Raw genomic sequence first — 26,791 nt, 5'->3', positions numbered from 1 at the left:
GGACCTGCTTAATTTACCTCAGAACCAAGAGTGATTCCAAGGGCTAGCTGGCTTGCTTCCTAATCAGAAGCCTCAGGGAGTTAACAGGCTTCCAACTCATTCACCTGAACTCTGCCATATGTAAGTCTATGCTGCAAAATGGGGCCACCTCTACTCTGGACCCTTGGAAGTGGGCCTATGGTGCTTGCCAATGGAACCTATGCATTTTTTGTGCTGATCATTGCATCCCCTTGACTTAATGCAGACACCCCGAGCAGAATCAATGCAGCACCACTGCTGCATGGTTTGAACTTGTTGCATCACAGCCACCTCCTGCATATTAGAGCAAATTCATTGCCATCAGAACCACGACTGTGTGATACTTTTCCTGCACAGATCATCACAATTGACGCATCGCATCTGCTGTGCCTCACAAATGTGACACCGAGCTACGCACCACAAGCCCTGTCAACAGGATCCTCATTGTGCACCCAACAGGACCTCACACCACTGCCTTGCCACATCTTGGAACCAACACATTGCCTCTGCTGCCCGACGCGTCTTCAATGCAGATCCACATAAGGCTCTGCAACCAGATTTTAAGGTACTTCATTCAGCGGGCCTAACTGGGTCCCTGTAGTCAGCCCATGCTCTATCCCAGTCAATCAATCAGGTGTTTTTTGAAGCACGATGTCAAGAATTCCTGTCATGCGAGGGGAGGAAAACGGTAACCAGCGAAAACGGACTACATCTCCCAGGATGCTTAGTGGTTGAGAGGTTATGTAAACAGGAGAGCTGTTACATAACTCAAGGAAAACACGCCCTTATGTAAACAGGAGAGCTGTTACATAACTCAAGGAAAACACGCCCTTATGTAAACAGGAGAGCTGTTACATAACTCAAGGAAAACACGCCCTATAAAGGGAGGAACCGGGAGGTACAACGCTGTCGGATATTGTGTTTACACCGACGTACCTGCTTCGTGAAGAGCAGCGTTCCGGAGTGGTGCTCCAGTAAGGCAAGAACGGAGGTAGGTCGAGTCGTTACTCCCTGGGCCGTGTCTTGCCCCATCGTCACCTGTGAAGGACCCGGAAGCTCTACCGGTCAACCATTGAGCTTCGCTTTTTGACTCGGCTGAGTCAAAGCGCAGTGGCGCTTATGCTGGTTGGAGTCGTAACTCCCAGCCCGACCAGAGATACAGGGACTGCCAGCTGTAACGCACACCAGGAGGTGTTTGCCGCGTTACAGACTCGGAAGTCCACAGGATCGATCGAGCGGCTGCTCTCGAATCAGTCTTCTTGCTTTTGATTGGGGTATCGGTGACGCATCACCAGGAGGTGACTCCGCGTCCCGGTGCAGTCTGAGGAAGAGGTTGAGCGGCTGCTCCCTTCAGGTAGAGACCCCGGCTGGGTGTTTCCCTGACTCCTCGATTCTCCCCAACACTCTTCGTGCCCCTCACAGCCTACCGATTGGCATTGTCGGCCATTTCATTTCTGCCCTCTGTTGTCATACGCCGGGATCGGCGTATATGCAGAGGACGGTTAGGACCATCCGTGCTGTGGGCTGGTAACGTACTTAGCCTGGAGGATTCCAGTGACTATAACTTTTGTTTACTCTTTGTATTATTTGTGCCTTCATTAAAATAACTAACCCTTCACAAGTGGTTGCGTCCTCATTATCGTGTCTGTTAAACGATCCTGAGACGTTCAGGGCGTTACAAAATATCCGACCTTAATAACACTAACTGTCTCCCCGTCGATAACAGACATGGCAACACTTGATGATGTGCTGGCTGCTTTAGCGACCGTGCAAGTTGAATTGGCTGCCTCTAGGCAAGAAACAGCCGATGTAAAAGCCAGACTGGATGCTATCCAATTGGACCCGCTCACGCCCAGCACCTCCCTCACGAACCAGACCCCTGCGGTAGTAGTGGAAATGCCGGTAGCCATGTATGTATGTAATGTATGTATTGGCATTTATATAGCGCACTACTTACCCGTAGGGTCCCAAGGCGCTTCGACCGCTGCGAAACCCTTCCTGGCTTCCCTGAGAGATGGTCCCTTAATGGGTATCTCCAGGGTGAGACCAGGCATCCCCGGCGGTCTGGTGGGGCCGTTAGTGAAGATGAGGCAAGCTAATGCCCAGAGTTGCCGAGTGTGATCGCTGATCAGAGTGGGCACCGAGGCGAGAGAATTATCGAGTCCGCTGACCCTGGTCCAGAAACCTGCCGCGCCGGGAATCGAACCCTGGTCCCGGGCCGTCCTCTGCTCTCGGGTCTGCCGCCTCTAACCAGTGAGCCACACTACTTCATGGGGATGGCTACCCCTTGGTGTTGCCAAGGGGTAGCCATCCCCTTGGCAACACCAGAGAGGTACAGTGGGGATCCTAACACAGTGCAGGTATTCCTCACACAAGTGGCGCTACATTTATCGTGCAAACCAAAGGCGTTCCCCACGAGTCAGGCTCGTGTGGCTTTCCTTATTTCCTATTTGGCTGGAAACGCGGCACAATGGGCCTTACCTCTGGTGAGCAGGGATGACCCCATCTTATGTGATTGGGGTGCTTTTCGCGAGGAATTCCTGAAGGTATTCGACAGAAGGGCTGACTCGTACACGGCGGACCGTGAAATGCTTGAGTTGAGACAGGGATCCAACGACCTGGTGCAGTATCTCAACGCGTTCCGAAGGCTGGTTGCGGAAACCAAGTGGCCTGTTGCTAAACAGACGGCGCTCTTCCATCAAGGGCTGTGCGATGAGCTCAAGGACGCCGTGGCTCATATTGACCCTCAACCCAAGACATGTGAGGGTCTTATCAACCTGGTATTACGGCTGGAACATAGGCAAAGTGAAAGAAAGGGGGGTCATGGGAGAAAAGGAAAATCCCTTCCATCCTATGTGACGGTGGGAAGTCCTGAAACTTCCACCGCATCCAAGGGAGAACCCATGGACATCGGCGCAATACGAGCGAGCCTCACAGCCACGGAGAAAGAGTCACGCCGTAAACAAGGATTGTGCCTATATTGTGGCAAAAAAGGCCACTACGTACGTGAATGCCCTGCCAAACCGAAGACGTCACGTTATCGGGCCAACCGGTCGGTAACAGCCGTGGTGGACATACCGGCGGAAAACTAGAGGACTCCCAGACCAAAGAAGGGGCATCTCGGAGTCACTCATCCATCCCTTCACTTTCCAACTCGGTCACTAAGGGACAACGACACCTGTTTCTCACGGTGCACGTGGGAGTGCATGACCAGTGGATACCCGTTGTGGCCGTGGTGGATTCAGGGGCCACTGGCATGTTTATGGACCACAACGAGGCATGCAGGCTAGGGCTAGTGCTTCTTCCCAAAGCTGTACCCGAAGACGTCTATGCTGTAGATGGAAGGCGATTGGTGACGGGGCCCATCGGGCAGGACACGGGGGTCCTTCCGATGAGATATGGGAGGAACCATTTGGAACAAATCGATTTTAACATCATCCGAGCGCCCCAATATGGCGTCATATTGGGATTGCCGTGGCTACAGAAACACAACCCCTCTGTGGATTGGCCAACACATTGCATCAAAATGACGTCACCGTATTGCACCCTGCATTGTGGAATACGAACGGAATCCCTTGACGCAGATGAGAGCGGGAGTCAGACGGTGGCTACAGCGGCAGAAAAAGATGTGGCTCTCCCCCAGGCTTATCACAGTTTTGAGGATGTATTTGATGAGGTGAAGGCGGAAGTGCTACCACCACATAGACAGTTTGACTGCCAGATCGACCTGGTGCCAGGGGCCAGCGTTCCCAGCGGCAGGCTGTATGCCCTGATGGAGCCTGAAAACGTGCATCTCCGGGGGTACCTGGATAAACTCCTCAAGCTAGGATTCATCCGCCCGTCCAAATCTCCGGCCGCCTCGCCACTCTTCTTCATCCCGAAGGCTAATGGGGAGCTGAGAGCCTGTGTGGACTTTAGGGCATTGAATGTGATAACCATAAAAAATCGGTACCCCTTGCCTCTCATCAGTGTACTTCTGGAACAGGTCAAGAAAGCTCGTATCTACACCAAGTTGGATTTGAAAGGGGCATACCATCTGGTACGCATGAGGGACGGAGACGAGTGGAAGACCGCCTTTAAGACCAGGTTCGGCCGTTTTGAGTACCTCGTCATGCCGTTCGGTCTGTGCAACGCCCCAGCAGCCTTTCAGTACTTTCTGAATGAAGTATTCAGAGAGGAGTTGGATATCTACGTGGTCGTATATATCGACGACATCCTCATCTATTCGTCCAGTGTGGAGGAGCACGTACACCACGTCAAAGCTGTGCTCCAAAAGCTGAGGGAAAACATGCTGTTTTGTAAACTCAGCAAGTGTGACTTCCACGTCACATCCGTGGAATTCCTCGGAGTGATGCTGAGTCCAGAGGGACAGGAGATGGCAGAACGAAAGATCAAGGCGGTGAAAGAATGGCCGGTGCCCCAAAGCGTGAAGGACGTCCAAAGTTTCATTGGCTTCGCCAACTTTTACAGGCGGTTTATAGATGGATTTTCAGGATTGGTGGCCCCAATCACACAGCTACTGAGGAAGTCCAAGGAGTTTGTCTGGTCCCCTGAAGCGAACACAGCCTTTGAGGCCCTGAAAAGCGCCTTTGGTAAGGCGCCGGTGTTGGCTCACCCCGATCTGGATCTCCCCTACGTGGTGGAAGCGGACGCATCGGATGTGGCGCTGGGGGCTATCTTGTCCCAACGCAACCACGACACAGGGGTGCTTCATCCCGTTGCGTACATGTCCCGCAAACTCAACGACGCCGAACGCAACTACCATATAGCGGAGAAGGAGCTTCTCGCAATCAAGGACGCCTTCACCGAATGGAGGCATTGGTTGATGGGGGCAAGACATGTGGTATCGGTGTACACGGACCATCGGAACCTACAGTTCATGACGGCCACAAGACACCTTTCTCCCAGGCAGCTGCGGTGGATGATCTTCTTTGCAGGGTTCAACTTCCGCATCACATATCGGCCGGGGACGGAAAACCGGAAGGCGGACGCCCTGTCCCGTCAATCTGCAGTTAAGGAACCATTGCCTGCGACCGAGCATTCCATCATTTCCCCGAGGATGGTATTGGGGGTTATCCAACCGGATACTTTCCTGAGGGGAATAAAGAGAGGGATCAGGTCATTCGCATGGCGGAGGTGGCTCCTCAGTCACAGAGAATGGCAGCTGAAGGACGGGATACCCCTGAAGGGCAGGTGCCTATTGATACCCACGCCTAGGCTAAGGAAACAAGCATTCATCTGGTGCCATGACTCTCCATGCGCAGGTCATTTGGGCTTTGAAAAAACGGTGGCTAGCATGGGACGGCATTTCTGGTGGCCAACCATGAGAGTGGATGTCAGGAGGTGGGGACAGGAGTGTCCTACGTGTGCTACCATGAAGGCCGACCATGGCCGAACCCAAGGGCTCTTACATCCACTTCCAACCCCGGATAGACCATGGGATAGCATATCACTGGACTTCGTGGTGGGCCTACCGGTAGACCAGGGGATGACGGCAATACTGGTGGTGGTGGATTACTTGTCGAAAATGGGGCACTTCATCCCCTGCAAGAGAGTCCCTACGGCTGGGGAATTGGCGTCACTACTCCTAAAGAATGTGGTACGACTCCATGGATTACCTGGGGTGATCGTGTCGGACCGGGGGTCGCAGTTTACTGCGCAATTCTGGAAGACTTGGTGCACTGCGCTGCATGTTAAGACCGCCCTGTCCACCAGCTACCACCCTCAAACGGACGGCCAAACCGAGCGCCTGAACCAAACGCTCAAACAGTATCTGCGATGTTTTGTGGACCAGGGCAGGGAAGAATGGGTCGACTTGCTATGGGTTGCAGAGATAGCCTACAACAACGCCACTCACAGCTCCACACAGTCATCTCCGTTCTATAGCAACTATGGCCAACATCCCAGGTTCTTGCCATTTCTACATCCGTTCAGAGAGGACAGGATTCCCGCCACAGCGGACAGGGTGGCACACATAAAAGACACGTTGATGCGCTCAAGGGCTGTCCTAATAGAGGCCAAGAGAAGATACAAGGCTGCGGCAGACAGGAAGAGAAGGCCCGGGCCACTGTACCGCACTGGAGACTACGTCTGGATATCCACAAGAAACATGAGGTTTCGAAAGAACAGTGTGTTCCATCCCAAGTACATGGGCCCCTATCGAATTACCAAGTGTATGGGTCCCGTGAACGTGAAGGTGTGCTTGCCCCAGTCATTGCGGATACACCCTGTCTTTCATGTATCATTGCTCAAACCAGCACCCTCCAAGCCGTCTGGGACACCTAGGCCGGTATGCGTGGAGTCGGAGGTGGAGTATGAAGTGTCGGGCATACTGGCGTCCAAATGGCGCAGGGGGAAGCTGTGGTACCTGGTTGCGTGGAAAGGCTATGGCCCGGAGGAGCAATCATGGGAACCGGCTGAAGGGGTTCATGCTTCGCGCTTGGTCTCCTTGTTCCATCGGCGTTTTCCTGCCAGCGCTGGCCCCGTGGGGAGCCGCTGAGAGGGAGGATGTACTGTCAAGAATTCCTGTCATGCGAGGGGAGGAAAACGGTAACCAGCGAAAACGGACTACATCTCCCAGGATGCTTAGCGGTTGAGAGGTTATGTAAACAGGAGAGCTGTTACATAACTCAAGGAAAACACGCCCTTATGTAAACAGGAGAGCTGTTACATAACTCAAGGAAAACACGCCCTTATGTAAACAGGAGAGCTGTTACATAACTCAAGGAAAACACGCCCTTATGTTAAACAGGAGAGCTGTTACATAACTCAAGGAAAACACGCCCTATAAAGGGAGGAACCGGGAGGTACAACGCTGTCGGATATTGTGTTTACACCGACGTACCTGCTTCGTGAAGAGCAGCGTTCCGGAGTGGTGCTCCAGTAAGGCAAGAACGGAGGTAGGTCGAGTCGTTACTCCCTGGGCCTTGTCTTGCCCCATCGTCACCTGTGAAGGACCCGGAAGCTCTACCGGTCAACCATTGAGCTTCGCTTTTTGACTCGGCTGAGTCAAAGCGCAGTGGCCCTTATGCTGGTTGGAGTCGTAACTCCCAGCCCGACCAGAGATACAGGGACTGCCAGCTGTAACGCACACCAGGAGGTGTTTGCCGCGTTACAGACTCGGAAGTCCACAGGATCGATCGAGCGGCTGCTCTCGGTTCAGTCTTCTTGCTTTTGATTGGGGTATCGGTGATGCATCACCAGGAGGTGACTCCGCGTCCCGGTGCAGTCTGAGGAAGAGGTTGAGCGGCTGCTCCCTTCAGGTAGAGACCCCGGCTGGGTGTTTCCCTGACTCCTCGATTCTCCCCAACACTCTTCGTGCCCCTCACAGCCTACCGATTGGCATTGTCGGCCATTTCATTTCTGCCCTCTGTTGGCATACGCCGGGATCGGCGTATATGCAGAGGACGGTTAGGACCATCCGTGCTGTGGGCTGGTAACGTACTTAGCCTGGAGGATTCCAGTGACTATAACTTTTGTTTACTCTTTGTATTATTTGTGCCTTCATTAATATAACTAACCCTTCACAAGTTGTTGCGTCCTCATTATCGTGTCTGTTAAACGATCCTGAGACGTTCAGGGCGTTACACACGACTACTTACCCATAAGGGTCTCAAGGTGTGGTTGAGGGGGGGGGTGCAGGTTCCGGTCCATCAACGGTGGGGTCCGTTGAAGAGCCAGGTCTTGATGTCTCTTACAAAGATGGGAAGCGATGGTGTCTGTCTGAGGTGTAGCGGAAGGACATTTCAGGCCTTGGCCGCTAGGAAGGAGAAGGAGCGGCTTCCCAATCCGTTTTTTCTGGTGCATGGGACCACGGCGTCTGAGAGCTGGGCTGACTGTAGGGTCCTTTGGTGTGCGTGGAATTTGAGTCCGCTGTTCAAGTATGCTTGTCCGGTGTTGTGGAGGGCTTTGTGTGTGTGGGTAAGCAACTTGAAGGTAACTCTAGCCGCGATGGGGAGCCAGTGGAGTGTGCGCAGGTGCTGGGAGATGTGGCAGTGTTTTGGCAGGTTGAAGTGGCTTTCTGGATGTCCTGTAGCTTGCGGTGAGGTTTTTGTTTATTCCGGCGTAGAGTGCGTTACCATAGTCGAGTCTGCTGGTGACCAGGGCATGAGTGACGTCCTTCTGTGTTTGAAGGACTTATATAGGAGGCAGAAGGTGTATGAAGCAGGAGGCCACGACTGAGTTGATCTGGTGGTCTATTTTGATCTCCGAGTCCAGGATGATTGCCAAGTTGCTTGTGTGGTCCGTGGTGTGGTTCCAGGCATCAGGGTTTAGGGCCATGAAGAGTACTTCCGTCTTGTTGGTGTTAAGTTGTAGGCAGCTGTTTTTTATCCATTTGGCGACGGCTTCCATGTCTTCTCAAAAGTTGTTTCTGGCCGTGTTGGGTTAATTGGATAGGGAGAGGAGTTGGGTGTTGTCTGCGTATGATACAATGTTGAGGCCGAAGGGTTTGACGATGGGGGCGTGCGGAGCCATGTAGATGTTGAAGAGCGTCAGGCTGAGGGAGGACCCCTGAGGGACTCCGCAGGTGGTTGGTGTAGGGTCCAAGAGGAAAGGGGGAGTCTGAACCACTGCGTTCTGTCGGAGAGGAAGGAGCTGATCCAGACAAGGGCCTTGCCCTGGATCCCTGTGTCGTGAAGTCTGCATATTAGAGTGCGGTGGGAGACTGTGTTGAATGCCGCTGAGAGGTCGAGGAGGATGAGGGCTACTGTTTCTCCTTTGTCCAGTAGGGTGCGAATGCCGTCTGTTGCGGGGAGGAAGGCGGTTTCTGGACTATGGGTTTTCCTGAAGCCGGATTGGGAGGAGTCGAGGGTGTTGTGCTGTTCCATGAATGTGGCGAGTTGGCTGTTAATGGCTTTCTTGATCACTTTCGCTGGGAACAGGAACAGAGAAATGGGTCCGCAATTTTTGAGGTCGGTGGGTCCGCCAAGAGTTTCTTAAGAAGGGGGTTGACCTCAGCGTGTTTCCAGTCATCGGGGAATGAGGCTGTTGCCAGGGAGCAGTTGATGGTGTGGCAGAGCATGAGTGCGATGGTGTCGGTCGCTCTGTTGAAGATGTGGTGAGGCAGGGGTCTGTGGGGGCCCTGGAGTGGATAGACTTCACTGTCTTCCGTGGTGAAGGCTGTCCGGCTGTCAATCATTGTCTTCCGGGTGTCGGGGGTGGTCGGTGTTGGTTGTCTTAGTTGAAGTTGTCGTAGATGCTCTTCATTTTGTGGTGAAAGAAGGTGCTGAGTTTGTCGCAGAGGTCTTGCAAGTGAGGGATGTCTGTCGACTTGCTGGTGGGTTGGGCGAACTCCTTACTGATGTTGAAGAGTTCTTTGCTGTTGTGTGCGTGTGTGGAGATTCTGTCTTCAATCACTTTTTGCCACGTTATTCTGATGAGTTGGTGATGGGCATTGGTAGCGGCTCTGAAATTGTTGTGAGTTTCTGTGGATTTTGTGTTCCTCCAGGCCTTTTCGAGGTGGCAGCTGGTGCGTCTGGACTCTCGAAGTTTGGTGGTAAACCATCTGGCCTTCTTGGTGTGGGTGTTGTTGTTTTTCTGGGAAGGGGGAAATGGTGTTGGCGCTGTCAGTAATCCATCTGTGCAGGGTTCGGGCTGCTGTGTTGGGGTCGTCGTTTTCCATGATGGTTGGGGTGTAGTTGTTGAGTGATGAGGTAAGCTGGTCGTCAGTGATTCTGGTCCAGTTTCTTTGTGGTAGCAGGTGCTGGTGTCTGTGGATGATTGGTGTTCTGAAGGTGAAGTGGATGCATTAGTGGTCCATCCATGGGAATTCGGTGGTGTGGCTGAAAGTGATGGAGTTTCCTGTTGTGAAGAGGGGGTCTAGGGTTTGCCCTGCTGAGTGCGTGGGTTCAGTGATGATTCGGCAGAGCCCGATGTTGTGGAGGTTGTCCAGGAGGGATGTGTGTTGGGGTCCAGTTGGTTGTCGATATGGAAGTTGAGGTCTCCCAGCAGGGTGTAGTTGATGGATGCGATGGCATATGGGGAGATGATGTCCGTTGGTTGGAATTGGCAAACAGTCTGCGGGGTCCAGGGGGTCGGTAGATGAGGATTCTTTCAAGGGTGGTGGTAGGGTTGGTCTGTATCTTGAAGTGTAGATGTTCCATCATGTCTTTGGGCTCGTCGGGGGGTGTGCTCAGGTGGAGGGTGAATTTGTGGACATTTGCATTTCCTCCTGCTGGCTGGGTGTTGCAGTCCTTCCTGGATATCTTGTACCCTTGGGGAATGGTGATGGCGTTGTCCTGTCCGAGGTGGTGGTTGTTCAGGTCTGTGGTGGTGCCTTCGAGGAGGTCCCAGATTTCAGTGGCTTGTTTGTGGAGAGATCGGACATTGAGGAGGATGCTTTGCAGGGTCTTCGGTTTGGTTGTGTCCTTGCAGTCGGGTGTTGCTGTGTCCGTGCTCCTGGCGGTGCTGTAGGTTTGACCGCAGCGTTAGCAGTTGAAGGATCTGTGGGTGTTGCCCGTCGAAGCTAGCTCACAGTTGTTGTTGAGGCCTGGGTTGAGTTTGTGGAGCACTGTTGGGCTGTAGCATTGGCGGAGCAGAGGTCCAGGGTTCATGATGCTGGTCGCTGTCGGGTCGCGGAAAGGCGCAGACGGGCTTGCCTTTGGTGCGCCTTCGGCGAGCCAGCAACGCGGCTGTGCAGCGCCCGCTATTAAGTAGGGGTCGGGGAGGGCTGGACAGTTGGGGAGAGAAGCTGGATTGGTTGCGTTGGTCATAGTGGGAAGGAGGGGCCGTGGGGGCAGCAGCGGCGGGGAAAATCAGGCGTGAAAAGGATATAGAGGAAAAAGGCAGAAAAGTAAGGGCGGATTAAGGTGAAATACCTCGAGAGTACAAGGGCAGGCCTCCCTTAATGGTGGAGCTGCAAGGGTGGGAGGGCAATTTCACTGACAATGAGTCAGTGGCCTTGCTCCAGTCGACTAGAACTTGTGACTTTGTTCTGGCCCAGCATGACCACATATCCCCAATAGTGCTTTGGGCACTATTTTTCATAATTATTTAAATAAATATTTTTGGTCCCACTAATTGGACGTTTGTTGTTTTGGTCTTGTTTTATTTATTAAAGTTAGAGCTATTTTTCTAACCTGGTGTGGAATGGTTTTACTATTTGAAGTGTTGCACAAATACTTCACACACAGCCTCTAAATTAAGCCTGACTACTCTGTGCCAATCTGCCAGAGGATGAACACTGATTAATTTAGGCTTTGCCTGCCTCTTACCCTGCCTAAGATTGAGGTTACTGCTCGACCAAGGTTCATACCCCAGTGAACCAACAACCTAATTTCTAACATCTATTGTAACCTGCCTCTTGGTCACCTGTTCTGGATGTTGCCTGTCTTTGCCCTGTTCCTTTCTGCCTCATATGTTGCTAGTCATTTGTTTCCTTCATTTGTGACCTACCAGCAAGTGTTCCCTAAATCTCCAGTAGTCTATCACTTACCTCGATCTGCAGCAGTATCTCTCCAATAACATCACCAGCTAAGTCTTGAGTTCACTTCTGAACGTATCTACATCTGCCTAAGACTTAGCAACATTTATCCAGGGGACCAAGAATGTATCTTGTATACAGGTACTTCAGTCCTCTGGGAAAGGCAGTCGTTCTGCAACTGTTCACGCATGACAGTTTGAGAAACCCAGTAGCTGCTTCAAGGGCAGCGTTGGCGAACCAGGATCGAATACACTGTTTACAGCAGAGACATTTCTATTTGATCATAATAAAACTCAGTGCTCGACAGTGTGACAGAAGGCAAGGCCTTGTGGCCCAAACGTCTACTCACAAATCACTGACAAGCCGTCTGCATCTCTCAACAGGGTTGGTAAAGTAGTTTAAGATTTCTGGGGCAGTAGGCAGAATTCTGGACAGCGCCAAGGAAATCTGGTATACATCGACTGTATTGCGAAATTCAAGCATCTCAGACATTTCAGATTGCAAATATCAAAGTTTTTCCAGATTATTTATATTGCGGGCTGCATGGTAATACCAAAGATAAAGTCGCTCATGACCCCCCCCCCCCATACCATGCACTTGCACCCCTTAATTAATCTAGTGGAGCAAAATGAAGAAAGGTAGTATGAATGAAAAAACTGAGAAAAACAGATTTACGTTCGTCGTGCTTGTCTTTTTTCATTCACATCATCTTAAAGATGTCTCATCAAAACAGCTCGAGGAGATCTCTCCCAATGATACCTCGAAACTCACACAAACTGGAGCAGTGCAAGTAGCCTCAAGAACCTTGAAGCTAAAGGGCTGAAGTATTCTGTCTATTCTGTGCGAAACAATATCAGTGTGAACAACCATCCCCAACCAGCCCCAAATCTGAAAATGACAAACCTCGCCCATGGAGAGGATATCTAGGCAAGCTCTTTACCTATTGTGTAAGCCCTTCTACACCAAAATGCCTGTCCAGAGTATTTGGGCCGGATTCACAAAAGTAAACTTTTACACCTGAAGTCTAAGTTTACTACTAGTAAATTTAGACTTTTGGTCTAAGTTTGAACCAAAAGTCTCACTTAAACCAAAAGTCTAACTAGAGTAGTAGTAAAGTTAGACTTTTCCTCTAAATTCGGACAAAAAGTCTAACTTAGACCAAAAGTCTAACTATAGTAGTAGTAAAGTTATACTTTTGGTCTAAGTTTCCTTTTGTGAATCAGGCCATTTGTATTTACGAATTACCTTATTACTTTGCTCCTCCGAGGGTCATTCAAAAGTTAAAACTTTAACTGATACCATAGACATCAGCAACTGTATACATGTGTCCTTTTTAAGCAGAAGACTGGAAATATGCAAACATTAAGTAAAACAGTGAAGGCATTGCAGTAGATGAAATAACTCCCTCCTCTGAAAAAATTACTCATACTCATAAAATGTTAGTGGTCTCTGCCAATCACAAAGTCAGCAACATTCAATGTACTGCAAGTTCGAGCTATCAATCTAATATCAAGTGTACCTTAGTAATTACAATTTACTAATCCTTTCCTTCACTGGCAAACATTCCATTCCATTATGTTCGAATTCAAGCCAACAACATTGAGTCCAGTGCACCAAACCTTATCCTACAGTAACTGAGAAGTCAACCAAGACAATGTCTCCAAAACAAGGAAGTTAGATCAGGGCAGTCTTCTGAAAATGATGGTCGATAAGCCATCACAAGAAAAAACCTGAAAGCATAACAATAAATTATCAATACAATTGCGCTATTGATAACATTCCTGCTTTACGTTGTAGGGAATACTACCTAGTGAAACTGAATGAAAAGGGCTGAATGACTAAAAACTCAGGAGTCTCACTTGGGAACCCTCCAATTCTTTGTGAAGAAAAAGCTACATCCCTGTGTATATTACACGGGCCTCAATGCTATAACTATAACAAACTGCTATTTTTTGCCATCAGTTATTTTCAGATGTGGTTCTTGGTGCCACAAAATACAATATGGCCCTGATTAGGACTTGCACGTTTCTGGTGGAGTGCAAAATACACATGCACAATTAACAGTTGTGTGTTAAACACCCCCCCAGAAATGTTTAAATATGAGTTAAACCCTTTGAAATGGAGAATAGTTATTTTTTTTTAGTATTCAGTACGGTGTTTCGTGTTCCTGGGGGATTAAGGGCCAGATGTAGGTAGGTCGGTAACAGCCGAAAATCGGTATTTTTGGCCGTTACCGACCGGTCTTGAGCGATCGGTATGTAGGTGATAGAAATTGGGCGAAATCAGTAAATTTACCGATTCGGAAAATATACCGAATCGGTAAAATACCAAATCGAAATATTTACCGAATCGGAAAATATTCACCGAATTGGAAAAGTTACCGAATCGGAAAATTTACTGAATCGGTAAACTTACAGAATCAGTAAAATACCGATTCGGTAAAGAAAAATAGGAAAAAATGAAGATTGAGATGTAGGTAAGCTCTGAAATGCCGAATTTTCTCCAAATTCGTTATTTCAGAGTCGGTATTTACCATGGATTCAAATCAGGTGGTAACCAGGTGCAGCCTATAGAAATGGACCCAAAATGCAATGCTGTTTGCACAATGGCAGCATTTGATGTCATCGGAAGATGGCTACGGCTACAGGAGGAAGGAGAGAGGGAATGGCAGAGACAGGAGCAGGTCTACAGGCAGAGGGTGACCCTGTTCATGCTCACAGAGGCAGAGATACTGCAGAGGTACAGGTTGGATCCAGACACCATATTGGAACTAATTAGCGACCTCCAACCACTGTTGCAGCACACCACCCCAAGGGCACATGCAATTCCACCCCATGTACAGGTGCTGTGCAGCCTCCACCTGCTCGCGTCTGGGAGCTACCAGAGCGTGGTTGCTGCGATGGGTGGGGTGACCCAGAGCATCCTCTGAAGGTTTTTTCACAAATTCCTTGACGCCATGTTGCAGAGGATGGAGCATTACATGTCTTTTCCTGCCACCCATGCTGAACTGGTTTAAACCAAATCTGAATTCTACCAGATGGCTAGATTTCCCCATATCATCGGCTGCATTGATGGCACGCATATCCCCATTTGTCCCCCTGCTGCCACGGAATACATCTACAGGAATAGGAAGTCCACACACACCATCAATGTGCAGGTGATCTGCAATGCAAAGTTTGTCATCACTGACCTTGTAGCGAAATTCCCTGGGAGTAGCCACGACTCCTACATTTTCCAGAACAGCGGCATCTATGCACGGCTGTCTGCAGGGGAATTTGGCGAAGGATTCCTCCTAGGTAAGACACAGTGTGCGACCCCACCCACACCTATTGCAGTAAGAATTACAAGTATGCATGTGAGTAATGTATTCCTATTTACCTTTTAGGAGACAGTGCATATGCCCTACGTTCATTTATCCTCACTAAGCATGGGCGGAAAATCCGTTACGCTCGCGGATTTTGCGGATTTTCGGTAAATTCGCAATCCGCAAACGCTCGCGAATTTACCGAAAATCCGCAAATTCGCACACAGCGGATTTTTTTTTCTTTGCGGTGTAAGTTCGCAATTACGAACATGTAGGTGCGGCGGGCAGCAACAATCTCGCACTCGCAAAATTACAAAAATTGCAATTCTGCACAAGAAATCTACTAGCAAGCAGCATAGACCTTCTGAAAATGATGATTTTTATCAGAATAACTCCTCAGGTTGACATTTGCCTGCACTTTTTTGGATTTGAGGCCTTTTGATTTTCTTTGGATAACTTTTGGATTAGAAATCAACTTTCTCATATAAGCTTGGTGGGGCATTACAGTTGCTGTAATGCTGTTCTGCAGAAAAACGAGTTTTGCAAAAGTGAAAGCAGGTTCAAAAGTTCAAACTCATCATTAGTAACCGTTCCCTGTAGTGCTTCCTGACAAGGGCCCCTCCAGAGTTCAGTTGCTAGTTGCAACAATTGTATGACCCTGCTCTGACCCTCACAGCAGGCTCAAAGAATAGCTACAAGTAGGCCACAAAGGTCCTGGAAAAAAAAATTGCACTGCAACAGAAAGCAAATTACAGATAAGGAAGCAGGTGCCAGACTGGAATTTTAAAACAGTGACACATTAATAAATCAACCCCAAATTAATTCATGTCAGTTGAAGCAGGCAGGTGTGCTTGCTTTTTCCCCACATAATCTACAGTGATGATGAACCAGAGGGTGGCATTGATGTACCAGAGGGTGGCATGGGTGAAACAGAGGGTGGCAGGGGTGAAACAGAGGGTGCTGGGAACCTGTGATGATGAACCAGACGTAGAAACAACATAATCGTGACCGTTGCGAGCCGACATGTAAGTTCGCAATTGCGACCTGTTACAAAACCCTCGCGAACTGTCAGAAATCCTTGCGAACTGTCAGAAATCCTTGCAAACACACAAAAAAAAAATCCGCAAATTCGCGAGAATTCGCGGATTTTGCGGATTGCGAGTTCGCAAATTCGCAAAATTCGCGAACGCCAGATTCGCAAAATTCGCCCATGCTTAATCCTCACTCCCTACCTCAACCCCTCCACACCCAGCCAAAGGAGGTATAACCGGGCCCACAAAAGTACACGGAATGTGGTAGAACGGACCTATGGCATCTGGAAGAGCAGATTTAGATGCCTTCACAAGAGTGGAGGTGCAAGGCAATATACCCCCATCACCTGCTGCAAGATAATTGCTGCCTGTGCCATGTTGCACAACTTGGCTGTGAGGAAGGGTACTGAGGTGGAGTTGTCTGACTACGAGGATCATGATGACGACAATGCTGTGCCTGAAAGACAACCTGCTGGAGTGACAACACCAAGTGATGGCAGATACAGACGTGAGGAAATTACAAGCAACTATTTCTGAGTAAGTAATGAAACACATACAGGTAGTGTATGGCACCAACATATGTTTATGTAGCCACAACGTTAATCCACATAAGTGCAACAAATCAAAAAGTTATGTGCGCCCGCGCTTTATGTAGCCACAACGTAAATCCACATAAGTGCAACAAATCAAAGTAAAGAAAGATGGGGACAACATGTCCTGGGTTACATCACCCACACCGGCCAAGTTATTTGCGCCCGCGCTTCCCAGACCCACTGGGGTCTTGCTCACTGCTTCCCTCATGGCCTGCAGGCTCAGCTGGCGCCTGCTGCTCCTACGTGGGTGAACCACAGCACTTGACATGCTGCTGCGGCTGCTGCTATCATCTCCCTCAGCCACATCCAGGGCTGGATCCACTGCAGTGTTTGATATGATCATTGCCTCGAGGGCAGTGGTGATCCTAGCCATGCCCCTTGTGACCTCAGCCGTGTTCTGAGTTAGGCTTTCCTGCATGTTAATGCCTCTGCGGCAGAGCAGTGATGTGGCAGTGGCTAGGCGATTCATTGCCCTATTGTTTACACGGGCGTCCCTGCGCCATGTGTGCTCAAGGCTGTCCAGTTTTGAGCACAGCTGGTTGATTGCAGTACCCATTTGCTGCATTCCTGCAGCTAGGTCAGCATTGGTTTTCGATATCTCCCTGTTGCTTTCCACCATGTCTCTAATGCCCATCCCCATTTCTCCAATTTTTTCATTTAGGACACGAAATTGGCGGTGGCAGCCTGTATTGATTTCCCCTGCTGGAGTGGGATTTGCACCATACTCCCCTCCAGACCACGGAACACTGAGCCTTCTCCATGAACACCTGTACTGCTGGGCCTGCCTTGCCGTCTGCGCAAGGTGAAAGACTCTGTGGTGGGCTGCAGTGCAGCAGGACTCTCAGGTGCAGTGTCTTGGGCCTCTCCCTCAGCTGCCTCCATCAGTGGCAGTGTGGCCATGACTCGCCTCCTGGCTGGTGAGGTTGCAGGTGCTGGCTGTGATAGTGTTGGGGAGGTCTTAGGAGAGAAATGCAATGAAGGCAATTGCGAGAGGTGTGGGGAGTGGGGAAACTCGGGTGTGTGGAATGTGTCCTCATCCTGGGAGGTGACAGTTGTGTGTTCTTCCTCCAGCGAGGCATGGACTTGGCTTGGCCCTGGCACTTCACTCTCCTCCCTCGGTGGTGCAGTCCCTGCTGTAGCTGTGGCTTGACTGGCTGATGTTGCCCCTAGGTATAAATAAGCGTATGTCAACTGAGTGCTACTGTGTCACAGTCACTTAAATAAATGCATTACACATTTTACTGTCATTATTCTGCATTACTTTCACTGCCTTGCTGATGTCTGGGCAGTTACACATGGTCTTATGTTAGCTGACTACATTTTCCATACTGCATTGCTCCTGTATGGTGCTAGCAGTACTGGACTGGGTTTGGTCTGTGCAAAAAGGGTAAGGGAGGCAAGTTGGTATGGGGTGTCATGCTGCACATGCGTCTTACCTTTTTTTTCCTAGCTCTGGCTGTGCTGTCCACATCTCCCAAGCCCACCACACTGTCTGGCTCGATGGTAGACGGCACCAACTCCTCCAGGTCAGTCAGGGGGGGCGCTGGGTTCCTGCCTCCACCGGTGACACCAGCCTGCTTATGTAGCTCCGACATCTTTCTCTTGGTGAGACTCCTGATGTCGTAGAAGCGTTTTTTGAGGTCATCTAGGCTCCTGCTTGTCACTCCCACAGCATTCACCCTTTCACCAATATCAAGCCACAGCTTGCGTTTTGCTGACTCAGCTACTGTGAGGGAGGGTACCTGATTGGCTGTTTTCATTAGTTTCACTTTTGCTTGCTTCCAGTTTCGGAATTTACCGATTCGGTATTTACCGATTCGGTATTTCCAATGCATTCCTATGGGCCTTTCGGCCCATAGGGATGAATGGGAAATACCGATTCGGGAAATACCGATTCGGGAAATACCGATTCGGGAAATTCCGAAAGTCAGATACCGACTTTTACCGATTCGGTAAAAAATACCGATTTTTTACCTACATCTCATTTACCGATTTTCGAATACCGAATCGGTAGAATTCGGTATTTCAAAATCGGTAAATGACTTTTACCTACATCTGGCCCTAAATGCCCTGACCATATAGAAAATGCGGAGCTGTTGCAGCCAAAGCCTCAATACATTTTTCGGGCCAGTTTCTCTTGCAGCTTAAATTGGGTCCAGCGATCCCACACCCAGAAAATCTGGGTACAGGAACACCTCACCACTTAAGATTGGAAGGAGTAGAATACTGCACTGCCTGACACATGGTCGGGCCCTAACCTATATATGGGAGAAGCCTACAATCTTTTAAAGACAAAGAGTCGCAATGAATTGAAAAACATTTTCATGCACAGTTCGGGCACAAAAAATGGAATGTGCCTTTTGGATTAGGTATAACAAGGAAGTGTTACCATCAGACAATGGTAACATCCCTGATTGCGGGCACACCTTTAGGTTCTTGAAAATCAAGACTCCTTTTTATTTCATCAGTATGGGGTTTATTGCAAAGTTCATCAGTTGTTATATATCATTCTTTTCATGCACAGTTCGGGCACCAAAAAATGGAATGTGCCTTTTGGATTAGGTAGCACCCATTTCACCGGGGCATCAGTGAGGTATTTCAAGACCTGAAGGCACATTGCATGAATATGTACTTGAATGACAGCTCCATTTATTCTCAGACCGTTATTTGCCGTTAAAGACATGCAAGGTAAGTGACGTAAACTCAGCTAAGAAAAAAGTGACTACATTTTAGATTGGGGAAACATTCTTTCCATCAACAAAAGTTCGACTACTTACGATATACATTTAGCGAAGGATCGCCATGTAACAAATTGTCCAAGCAATTCACAACTGGACACTTCCAAAGAATGCCACAGACTTGCATTTTCTTGGATTTGTAAGTTTCTATAAAAACGAGATGGCGTTTTGTCATAAGATAGCGCACCTGGTACCGTTGACAAGAAATAATCATCCCTCTATAGAAATCAACAGTAATCCAGAACATTTGGATTGAATTTGCACAGGATCTACTATTGGCTAATATACAAGAATTATCAATAACAAAGGGGGGAGAGAGAGAAATAGATCAAAATGGATTTGTTCTCCCTGGACAAATGTAAATAAACAAAAGGAATGCACTCCTTGAGTATAGGGAGTATCCTCCAAAATTGGGGAACACCCTTGTTGTTTTTGGTCCCCTCACACACCAACAGGCCCCTTCGTGTCATGCTTCATCATCGGGGTAATCGTACCCGTCTACGGGGTACGGTGTGCTGCGACCTACGGATACGCGGGAGCACTTGAGAAGACTATGTGTGGTGTGGATGGGGTATTTAAATGTGAGTGTATGGTGGGGTTTAAAAGTGAGTGAAGTTTAAAAAGTACCTGGCTCGTGGGGTGACAAAAAATCTTTAATGGGCCCCCGGGCTGGTGCTATTAAAATAAAGTGTGGGACATTAATTACGCAAACAATGGGCCGGTACTTACCAATGGGAACAGTTGTAGAGTCACTGCATGTACTGTGAACTAAATGTCATGTCACATGCAATAAGGCAACCATCACATGAGAAACAGTAGTAAGTGAACATTGCTCCTCACACAAGCAAGACCAGTTGCCTGTGTGGTACAATTGCCACCAAGATTTACTGAGAACATGAGCTGATTACTCACTTTACACAGGCAGGTGTCTGCTTAAAGGGAGAGAATTGGATGTGGACAGGACTCTACTGTCTTCAATGTCAGAAAGACAATAGCCACAGCACAGCAGCATGCACCTTCTACCACACCTACACTGAAAATGACTCATCTTATATGAGGCACATGGGCCACCACCAATATGGTTGGTGGAATGCCTGTCTGTAACACTCAAACTTGGTAATATGACATGTATGACTCTGGCCAGGACTCACCCCCTTTTTGCTGCTGCTGACCTTTCAACTGCTCATTAAGGTCCGGGTAGGCCACCTCGAGTATGCGGGCCATCAGGCGAGGCAGCGTCCGGCACGTATCCCTTCCAAGTAGGCTGGACTTAAATAGCTGGACCTCTACAAACGTCTGAGTCCAGCGCCACAGGTCCTTCCACCTTTTTCGGCCGTGGGCATTACGTCAGTTGTAGACCCCCACGGTCTGGACCTTCTGGGTGATGGATCTCCAAATGCCCTGATGGGTGTTGACCTCGATGGATGCCATGTAACAGATTGCAACCGGACGGAACTGGATCGATATCTGTGTGGTTGAAAAAAAAATGTTAACACCTACCACAAACATTTATCAAGATTCAACATAATACATGTGTTCATGTCACATGCTATGCACAAGAAAGCATGGATTCACACTTTTGTGGTCAGATAATGACTAACCTTAACCTTGGTCATGACCCACACTAACTGAGGCAGCTTACTAACATCAAGTAGGGGGAGGCCCATCCTACATGTAATGTGGTGTGAGGTCCCATGACACACAACACTCCATTTGGACCTTCTGAAGGGTAAACTACATGTGCATGACTGTCCAGATACCTTTACTGCGAGGCACATTGCAATAATGTATATGGTCCATAGAGGCGAGTATCATAGTATACACAACATCCTAAGACTAACATCACAAGGTAGGGCTGGTATGTGTGACACCGAGAGCTATCTCTCTGGGGGCTGTGTGGACATGTGGACTACTTATAATAATATACTAGTACGTCATACGTAGTTTGTGATGTTTGTCCTGCCATCCCAGGACGCCACTTTTGCCATAAGTGGCACTGCAACTGAGACGACACTCAATACACCATGGTATGTGTAGTGTGGTAGGGAAGTCTGTCGCCACGCAGATGATTTGCATTTCTAACTCTATTCAAAATTATCCTATTATCTGCACTTTTCATTTCTCAGATGTGCAATAGGCATGTACAGTGTAAGCAACTCTATTAGAAACCTTTCAACAGACCTGTGTGAGTAAGGGGGCAGTCATTAGTGACAGAGACACATTGATAATGTGGGTCAATAGAAATAAGTATCAGGTCAAGGGATGACCTCAGTCATCATTCCTCATGTTATCCATGTAACAGCTATCATGGGTAGTAGTGGTACAGGTAATTCTATCTGGGAACATACATGAATCAGCAGGTCTACAGGCACATTACTATGTGCAACAGTTCTCCTGTCACAGTCAGGCCTTGCTCTCTGAACACTCCTACATGAATCTTACTTTTCCAAGGATTCAATACAGAAAAGTGACACTTCTGCTCATTTCATATGTGGACATACATTTGTGTGCCACTCTGAATGGGTCTGTAAGGTAACAACTGTTTACAAAGTCTGATGTGGGCTGGGTGATCAGTCGGACAGAACACTTGGCTAACTTCATCCTCAAATTCCAACAACAGGATACAGACTTTGCTCATGGTGTTAAACCTACACATAACAATGCACAGCACATATACCCTGATGTGATTTGAAAAAAAATTGTAGCTACTATAAACTTGATACATGCATAGAAATATGCATGTAACACAAGTAGAAATCACCCTTATCACACATTATAAAGGGGACTTCTCTCCACAAAGTCAAGGGCCCCATAATCCATCACATGCTTGCCATGTGTAGGGGCCACACAATGTATGCAATCAACATAATGCTTACACTCTGACACTCAGAGGCACATTGTAGCCTATGAAAATAGAAAGGAAGCAGTGAAATGGAGTTCAATATGTATTCGAGAAACTTACCTGTTCCTCTTTGAGCCGTAAAACTTGGGATACAGGGGAAGGACCTAATCCCCCCGGTCATCCAGCTCCTCTGGAGTGAAGAGGTGAGCCCTCTGCCCTATAGCTCATGCCTTTATTGCTCCTAGAGAAGAAAACAGCAGCTAAAGTGGAGGAGGTATTGACAGCAGCAGTATCAGGTGGCAAGTGAGACTTTATGCAGCCACCGCGTGCATGTACACCACAGATGCGGTTATCAGCTTCAGCGCAAACAGCCATTTAGCAGTGAAAGCCACTATTCCCAACTAATGTTAGCCTATGACTGTGACCACTGTGCATAGGACCACCTACTGTGCAGTCGACCACTGCCAGTAGCGTACATTTGACATGTCTTATTAGCGAGGTCAGGAAATCGTAATGTTAGCGGTTAAGAGAAATGTATTGGTGACAGTTAAGTGCGTCACCACCAATACAAATGAGGACAAATATGTTTAAATGTGAAATGCTCAATTACCTGTCATGTCCTGTACAAAACTTCATCTGTGTAGTGCATTACTGTACACATAGGTAAAATATGTGTGGCGCACTGTGACATGTAATCCAGGAGTTCTTTTTGAATAGTAAAACTATCCTGGACTTATGTAATCAGTTGGAGCCTGACCTCCTACCTTGCATCAATAATCCTACATCAAAACCACCACTTATTAAACTCATGTCAGTTTTGCATTTTTTGGCCACAGGCTCATTTCAATTCACTGTTGGTATTTCAGCTGGAATGTCACAACTTATGTTCAATCAGGTACTCACAGAGGTGCTAGCAGTACTTTTGGGACACTTGGGAAGCTACATCCAGTTTCCCAAATATGAGGATTTAGCCACTGTGAAGGCGGATTCCTATGGATTTGCTCACATCCCATATGTAATTGGATATATTTATGGCACCCATATTGCCTTATTACCACCACATAACAGGGAGCAAGTCTACCGGAATAGAAGCACTTCCATTCTATCAACATCCAAGTTAAATGCATTACTGGATTTGTACATTACAAACATCGCTGCCCAGTTTTTAGGATCTGCACATGATGCCTTTGTACTGTCAAGCAGCACCATACCCCAGCCAATGTCACAACTACTACTATTCATGGAGAAGTGTGGCTTTACATTGGGGGTGTCCAGGAGTGGACATCTGACACGTAAAAGCCAGGAAGGGTTCCACAGTGGTATGAGTACAGTGCCAGGACACCACAGCTGGGGTATCAGTGCGCTATACAAGTACGATATTTCATTTCATTTACTACCGGAGAAGGTCTGGCTTTTAGCTAAGTGTGATCTGTCCCAACTTTGTTTGGGAAATGTCAAGTAGTATGATCTGAAAGTCTTTCACTAAATGTTGCCCTGTTTATATTTTACATAGTAGACTCAGTGTAGCCTAACCTACCTTGGTTTTTGGCACCACTGAGGAATCCTATATTGCCTGGGGAAGACCGCTTCAAAGAGGCACATAGGAAGAATGAGGCGGCCAGAGGAGTGGGATTTTGGGCTCCTGAAAGCCAGATTCAGATGTCTGGAACAGACTGGGGTAGCTCTCTTCTACACACATGGAAAGGGGTGTAAAATCACTGTGGCCTGCTATATATTGTACAACATTGCCCTGCAAGAGAACATACTTTACATCACAGACGATGCAGGCCATGAAGAGCACCCGGGTGGGGACCCTGAAATACCAAATGAAGATGATGAGAATGGTAAAGAAGAAGGAGCTGACTTGCATCACGATCTCATCTAGATCTATTTAGCCTAAGTGTAAATATGGTGTGAGTTGTGATGACTTTGACTATTCTTGCAACTTTTGTTGTGAGGAGGATGGTAATACTGCATATTAGGCATATATGAGTCTGTAAATATCTGGGAAAGGTATTTGTAATGTAAGGATAACATTTTTCAGCTGAAAATGTTGTCTTGTACTGTGTTCTCTAGAAGTTAACAATGTGATGTGTGTCATATGTATGTTTTCTGAGCTAATCTCTCTGTGTTGGTCTGTTTTAGGTACCTTCACCACGCCATCTACATTTGGATATTTCAGAGTTGTGACATTATACGGTATATGATGCTGTTCATACATATGAAATGGGCATGGATTGGTCCTGAGAATGTCTGTCACATAGTTTAGGTGTATAAATCCAGTACCAAGACAGCTTGAACAGGGATTCAATGGATGTACCTGGCTTCCATTGGACTTGTTCCTTGTGGTGTGTTGGTCCCAATTCAATATGTGTGCCATCATGTGATCCAACACAACAAAGTGTTGTGCCCAAATCCTGCTATCCCACCTTTACATTGGTTAATTCCTCATTGTCAATTAGTTGTATTTATCTGTTGATGTGGCCCCTCATTGTAGGCCAAAGTGCTTGTAGCACATCAATGATATTTGTTTGGGACATTCTTCTGGATGCAAGCAACAATGGATTGCAATGACACTGTGGACAGAAACTGCTGTACTGACATGGGTCTGTTTACTTTTTATATTTTATGTAGGATTCCTTTTGTGTGCTAGGCAATATGGCTCCAGCTGATGATGTAGACATCATTTATTGTTGCCTATTGTGTGAAATATTGTCAGATGAATCCCCTCCTTCCATGTTGGGAAAGTCTGCAAGTGAGTGATTTCTTATTTACTATGTGTCTGAATTCATGTCAGCATATTTTTTAAACAATGCAATAAAGATGTTTTCAGCCCAGACCTGTGTATGTATGTCTTCTTGTGACTTGGTAGTGATCCTAAGTTGAACATTGTTTACATACAAAATATCCATGCTTCCAGAAGTCCAATGACACTTCAGAAGTCCAGCTAGACTCCCAGGACTTGGGTAATGACAGCCTGGGTATTCATGGCCTCAGAGTGCTCAATCTGCGGGCCCACAGTTACCTTCCCACAGCACCTACCCCAAATGCCTTGTGCCCTTGGCACAGACAGCACCCTCCCACTGGGTCCTGGTTCTTCCATGACTGGGGTCGTGTTACCCATCTCAGAATATTGGACTGGGGTACACAATATGGGACTGACTGTGCTAGGTGCCAGGCTGAGGAGGTTGGCTGTGATGTTGCAGCCGTGGTGGGAGGCATTGTAGTGGGCACATTGAGCCCCACTGTTGTCTTCTGCCCAGGCTGACCAGATGGTAAAGGCTGTCATCCACATCCAACTCTTCAGGAGCATTGTCATTGCTGAGGGCTTTGGCCTGTGGTGGAGAGGATCTCTATTTGGTTTTCAATCTTTGTGTAGGTGCAGTGGGGATCGATCTGTTGATAGATAATGAACATTGTTAATGGTGGAAGTGAGGTATCTACATCCTTGTTTGTGTCAAGGTAAATGGGGACCTAAAATTGAACCAAATAGTTAGAGATTACTATTGTCATCTATTTGTATGGAGTTTAATTTGTTTACTAGACATTTGTTGACATTAAATAGACATAGTAGATTTCATCAGCTTGTTAGATGTGCATACCTGTGGCATTTTGGCTTTAGGAATAGACATGTTGCTACAAAGAAAATCTAATCATAATATGCTCATTTGCACATTCCAAGGCCTAGTTGTGTCTAATACAGGCAAGCACCCAGCTAGGTTTTATATTTAGTATTGTTCATCATGTGAGAAGTGCAGAGTCAAGGGGTCACTAGGCACTGCTAATGAGCTGAGTTTCCTCAAAGGCTGACATATATTTGAGGTACACCTTTGTTATGTTGTCACTCATGCCATCAATAGTTTGAGTTGATGGGCCCAGAACACCATCAAGCAGAGTATTCAGATGTATATGTAAGTGAAGCATTGTCTGTACATTACACAGTCCATGATGAGTGTAGATCAGTTGTAACATGACCGACAAGTGAGAAGAGGCAATAGGAGTGTAGCATCGTGGTCAGAGTTCTAAGCCATAAGGCCTGGTAGTTGCAGACAGTTCAATGTCACTTTAGCATCACATGACAACTGGTAAGCTGTGAGAAGTAGCAACTGGAGTATAGAATCTTGGTTAGAGTTAGAGTGATTAGGCTTCATGGTAGATGTAGTCACTTCAATCTCAATTTAGCAACCCTTGAGAACTGGCAAGCTGCATGACTAGCGTAGATCAGTTGCAACATGGCAGACAAATGAGATGTGGTAAAGAAGTTTAGCATCTTGGTTAGAGTTGCAGTGACAAGGTCTCATTGCAGTAGTGGTAGCTTTTCTCTCTCTACGTACCAACACTTGAGAAATGGTAAGCATCCTGACTAGTGAGAATCAGTAGTAACATTACAGACAAGTGAGAAGGGTTAAAAGAAGTGTAGCATATTGGTTAGGGTAAGAATGACAGGGCTTTATGGTAGCTGTAGGCACTTCAATCTCATTAAACCAAAACGTGATGAACAGTAAGTGTACCATAACTATTGGAAACGTGTGTTTGGGATGCACCATCAATTTACATTTGAACCCATATCATGAGTCCTGGATTGATAGTTGGATGTTAATGCACTTCCAGACAGCATTGCAATATATGGCATCTCATGGAGTTGGATACATGTGTTTTTATATGCAGCAATACACATTGCCACAGACAGGCCAACACCTCAGAAACTTTACATGTAAGGGAAGTAGATAGAAAACACAATAGCATAAGTAGAGTTTAGAGATTGTGATATTGTGGCAAAGATTGAAGTGTAATTTACCAGCCTCCACTCCCCCCTCTATTCCTGTCAAGCCCTCTGCATGCA

The sequence above is a fragment of the Lissotriton vulgaris genome, chromosome 1_1 (genome assembly GCF_964263255.1).
Source record: "Lissotriton vulgaris chromosome 1_1, aLisVul1.2, whole genome shotgun sequence".
Lineage (NCBI taxonomy): Eukaryota > Metazoa > Chordata > Amphibia > Caudata > Salamandridae > Lissotriton > Lissotriton vulgaris.
This window is presented reverse-complemented; position numbering follows the sequence as displayed.